Raw genomic sequence first — 6,000 nt, 5'->3', positions numbered from 1 at the left:
ATCATAACACAATAACAATCTGTTGTTGTTGCTGCTGTTGTAGCATTGCTCTTTAAGTTTTTCCAGTACTTAACCAGAGATGGCGACCCCAGTCATCCAGATCATCAACCCAGATGCCCCCAAAGGATCGTCAACAGGCTGTGGTGATAGCGACCAAAGAGGCGAGAAGAAGCTGGTGATCCCCTACCCTCCACAGGAGCTGCTCAACCAGACCACCGCCATGACTCACGCAGAGAGGCTCCTTCGAACAGATGGCATCCCCGCGCCGTCGCGTCAGCAGTGCCTTGGAAAGCTGGTGTTGCCGTTTGGCCAGTATGTGAATGCCCCATTCCACTGGCTTGTGGCCAATGATGTGGGCTACAAGTAGTAAGCATATTATATTTAATATCACTGTAGGCTATGCATTTTAAATACCATTTTCATGGCATGTTTAAAATAAATTACCTGTATATCTGCTTGCTCATTATCATAATTGCTGTGATATTAATGATGACGGTACTAAGTTGATGCATAATATTATTTCAGCATGCTTGACAAGCACAGAGCAGAGGAGACAAACCCACATAGAAAGGGACAGCTGGGGAACCAGTGGGTGAAAGACTACCTCACTGAATACGCAGAGAGCTTCCCACAAGTCTCCGCTCTCCTCGAGGCCAACATCGACAGGTGTACCTACGGTCAGAGAGGATTTGAGCATCACACCTTTCAGGAGATGTGGGAACTCTACAGCCAGTACCACACCCAGAAGGACAGGCCTGAGCAATTCAGTGCTGAGCAGAGGGAGATGATGAAGAAGGCCTACAGCTCTGTGAGGAGGTGGCAGAACACACCAGTCACCCACATCTTAAGTGCGCAGATGAAGCGCTTCAAGAAGTACATAAAGGAGAAGGAGCAAGTAAGTATTGATTTGATTATTTGTTTTGAACCAGGAAGAGCAGAATAGCTTAGTAAATGAAAATTGTTCAAATTACTGATATTTAAAGCACTTTGGCTAAACGTGTTTGTTTGCTTTTGGTAATTAAAGACTGGTATGTCATAAAATCTAGATAGTTACATTACATATGTTGTCCAGCAACTGCAGGCAAGCACATCCCAGTTCGACCCCTCATCATGGCCGGGCGATGATGCTGAACTGGTAGCCGTAAGCCAGGCAGTTGAAGTTCGCAGGGTATAACACATGCGCAGTTTAACTGATGACGCATTGATGACGCATGACCCTCCTTCCTTTAGAGAGCAGAGAGATACGTGTGTGGGTGTATGGTGAGACTTCGAAGTGCGGGAGCTGCTGGTCGTCCGCGGTGAGAAAGAAAAAACGGTAGATGATGGGATGAGAGACAACGTAGTGTAACATTATACGGACATAACCAGGCTGCTGAATGAGAGAGGCATCTGCCGATACGTTACACTGAAACACACCGTGTTAATAATAAGCCAACCACCTCACGGTACCGCCAGCTGGGAGCTGTGATCTGGTTTTAAAGTCTGCGCGCTCCGAGTCCCTTCTAGTTTTCTATTCTTTTTCCGTTCATTTTAAACCCTCTATGGAGGCTAATCATCCTGACCAAAAATAATAGTTACAGTATATACCAAGGTAAAATAAACACCAAAATACCCATGTCTAGAAAGGCTACAGCTTGCACGTTTAAAATGAACGAACTGAAGTGTGAAGAAGTTCTGTCATGGTTCTTAGTTCAGTGACTGAAGGTCGTTGTTTTCTTCACAGGTTTGTGGTAAGAAACGTTTGTCGTGACTGTTTGTATTGATTCATAGTTCAATCCAGGCTGATTAGAGAAGCTTTTCAACGGGTCGGAGCGCTCATTCTCATTTTGAAAATGAGTTTCAGCAGCAGCAACAACAACAACACACGGATTGCTTGTCTCTCTACCTGTCTCTTCTCTGTCTGTCCACCAAAGTGAGGCCCGTTCAACCATTGACAACATACAATATACAAGGTGTTGCACTGGATTGCATTTAATTGTGAGGTGTTACTGTGTCCTCTCCCTGTATATTTACAGAATGGGTCACACAAGATAAATGTGCAGACATTACAGAATGTGTCCCAGTAGTGCTTCCCCCCATTACTCTGGAGGAAAGAGCCAGTAACCCCATCAGAGTGTGCAGTTGTGAGTTTTACAGCAGGGCCAAACAGGGCTAAACCAAGGCTAACTCGTCCCTCTTGTCTCTGTGTATACCAGCCTGCACAGCTGCAAGAAGCACTACTGCTGAGATCTTTTACAGGCAGGTGCGTTAGGTGTTTGGAGAGATTATACCGTAGTTCGAACGCCACAAGTTTGATTCCTACGTGACGCCCAGGTGTCCATTAACAGATATGGGTTTTTTTAAAGTTTCTTTTAAGACATTCATGGGCGAATTATGAGAGAATGGGCCCCTGGACACAGACATGCAAAAGGCCCCGCCACCTCTCCTACATAGGAGCAAGACACACAGACTTAATAGTTGGATAGCCTTTTTATGTTGTTGTTTTGCATGTCTTTGTTGTCGTTACGCATCTTTATGTGGTTTTGTGTCTCATTGTAGTTGTTTTGTGTGTCTTTGAAGTCATTTTGTGTCGTTTTGTAGTTTTTTGTGACTATTCGTAGTTGTTTCATCTTTTGTAGTTATGTTTTGCCCGTGGGGTCAGGGGCACCTGCCAATAACCTTTAAGTAGGTCAAGTTTGGTAACGAATCTGGCAGAACCCACACGAACAACACAATCCTCAATCCGTGGCAGCGGAAAGGAATCTGGTTGTGTGATGGCGTTGAGCTTTCTATAGTCGTTACAAAACCGGGGGGATTGATCTGATTTTGGCACGAACAGTGATGGAGAACTCCACTCGTTGGAACTGGGAACAGCAAAACCATTCTGAAGGAGATACTCAACTTCCTGTTGCATTCGCTCGATAAGCATGTCGATAAGCAACGTCAATATCGTGACAAAGGACATGTGTTTTTGTGGGGCTATCACCAAATAGATTATGATAACTCTGAATTAGCCTGACCACATCCCTATGGGCAGGCTCAGGCAAATGTGACAAAAACTCGTCCAGCTTTGACAGAACCTCTGAATTTTTTAGGCGAGCACAGGGAACTGAACCTTGCCTTTCACTCAACTCATCCCACAGCGATGGGTGCTACGGGAGACAGACTACCAGCGCGAGAGGAGTAACATTTTAGCATGTTTCCATGACATACTTGGGCTTTTCTCCATCGATCGGGGGTTTTAATGACATAATCAGTGTCACTCAACTGGTGGTCAACGACATATGGACGGGAAAATTTAACCTGCAAACCAGTAGCAACTGGCAACAAAACCAGTACCTCATCACCGGACTGGAATTCCTCAACACTGATTTCTGGTCGTAGTGTTTTTTACCTTCTTAATGCGGAGCACCAACTAGAGCTCCTCGGCACTCATGCCACGTTGCAGGAGAGGATCTATGTGAGGCAGGGCAGGCAATATCTCTTTGCCCTCCACATTTCCAACGGCAGCCTCAGCAGGCTCCGGAAACACATCCTCCTCCCCTAGTTTTTCAATAAGGATTCGTTTTAGATCAGCTTTGTTGGCATTTAAAGGCACTTGTACCTTAAAGAAATAAGCAATAATTAACAAATCTGCTTTTTTACACTTATCTATTTTTTTAACAGAGGGATCAGTGGTAAAATCATCCAATTGAAACTAAATGGTTCCTAGACACAGAAGAAAACTGGCAACTAGGAAACTGCACATATACGTTACCTGCCACAACTATCCAAAAACACAAACCGCATACGGGAGAGAAAAAAAAACGGACGGACGAGCCCCCAATTTATGTTATGACCCGGCCTAGGAGAAACCCTGGCGCAACATGAATAATGAGGCTCTCCTCTCCCAAAGACAACCAGCAATGAGGAATTTGCAGTCCTTTAAAAGTTTATTTAACTCATCTTCAGGGTTGGCTATAGCAAAATAATAAATAAAACACAGCTCAACAACCTAAACTTACCTACTTAAACAAAAGACAAATACTAACCTAACTCCTACTGAAAAACAGGAGAAAAAAGGGTTAAACAAAAGCCTGCCTACCCCTACCGAACCTGGGCTGTTTATCTGTTCGCAAAATTCATTACAATTCGCTGGTTTTTCTTGCTGGCCGTCTTGCTGAAGGTGAGAAGGGAGAGTCCCCTGGGGCTTTGGGAAACCGGCCTTTTGAATCGGTGTCTTGAGGCTGGAACCAATCAGCTCCCTGGATCAACCTACACCCAATCAGCCACCTTGCCAAGCTTACCTGCAGCTCATCACACACACACACACACACATCACAGAGAGATAGAGAGCAGAAGGATCCAGCACAGAGCACAATACAGGACATACACAGAATACAGAAATAAATGTTCATACGACCTCGTGGTCGTAACATTATTATTATTCTCTCTCTCTGTTGGTTTCATTTATTTTACTTTATTATTACTGGTAACATATTTATTCTATTTTCCCTCTGTTGTTTCCATATGGTTTATGTTTTGTCATTTTCATTATTACTCCAAATATTAATATCATTATTATGCAAATTATTATTATTATTATTATTATTATTAGTGGTAATATTATTGTATTTATTTAAAACACGTACAAACCTACATCCACAACACATCAACCAAAGTTTTTATTGATTTTTTTTATTTATCTATTCATTTTCTACCATGAATATTATATCTTCCATTCTTTCTATTCTTTTTTGTATTTACCCCTTCACTTACCGATCTTTTGTATTTTGTTTATTTTTATTGATCTGAAGTATTATTATAATTAATTAATTATTTTTTTCATTTTTTCATTTTCTCAAGTTGATTGCATTTTATCATCGTCATGATATCAGACTAATTAATACATAATATCGTACTAATTAATAATATCATTCCCTAAGGACAATGGTAGCAGTTGTGACACATGAAGAAGTCGGACCCGGTCCCTGGCGGCGAGGGCTCCCCTCGGGGCTCCACTCTGGGCACTAGGACGGTTCACTGTGGAGCGGGCGGCAGGGGGAAGGAAGGCTGGGTCAACTTATTCCTCCTTTTCACATCCAAATCACATGACTGTCCATCCTCGATAAACAGCCTCAGAGATTCAAACATTTGGCCCTTCTTATTTCTCGATTTTGTGCCTACTTGTCTCCTCACTCCTCCGGCTTGTGACCCGGTAATCGATCTCAGTGCTCTTGAAGGACGTCCCAATTCCTAAAATGCCTCTCGAAGAGAGAGGAGGCTTGGGCTTGCCAGAGAAGCTATGAACGAGGATACACCGTGTATCTTTTGCGGAAGTCTTTACAGCATCTGTGAGATATAAAAGAGGCGCGACAATGGATCAACACATTTTCACTCCCAACTAGGGATGTCACGAGAACCGATACTTCGGTACCAGGTCGATGCCCAAATTCTAAAAATAGTGACGTACTCTACTCTTTCTACAGTACCGAAGGTACCGTACGATGCCTGTAATGGTCGTTGGTAGTGATGTGACGGTGAGGAAATGTTCCCACCGGTTAATAAACTTGTGACAACACCGGTGTTACGGATTACACCGGACATTTTACAAGAAAAGATGACGGTCAACATGTGCAGAGCGCTAGCTCTGATCATTACCGTTGGGTGGCTGTGTGTCTGGCCTCTCCGGTAGAGCTTTTGCTGCGGGGCTCCGCTGCGGGGGTCTACCTGGCGCCGCTGCTCCGTGCACACCGGCTGACGGCTCCATCCACCTCACGGCGATTACCTCATTAACGTTATGGTTCCCTTATAGCGTTGGGATTAAACGTGAAATATTGCCAAATAGGTGCGTTTGCTTTTCGCTTCAACAATAAATCCTCTTCCTCCTGCTCCTACTACTCTGAGCTGACAGACCAGATGCATTCACGGTCAGTATGTAGTGTCCGTCGTCTGACTATCGATTGATAACATGCCACTGATACGCCAAAATGAACAAAATGGGTCAATTATTTGTATTTATTACTTAAAGGCTACATGCCT

This window comes from Sebastes fasciatus, chromosome 17 (assembly GCF_043250625.1).
Source record: "Sebastes fasciatus isolate fSebFas1 chromosome 17, fSebFas1.pri, whole genome shotgun sequence".
NCBI lineage: Eukaryota > Metazoa > Chordata > Actinopteri > Perciformes > Sebastidae > Sebastes > Sebastes fasciatus.
The sequence above is the reverse complement of the archived record's forward strand: the minus strand, read 5'-3'. Positions refer to the sequence as shown.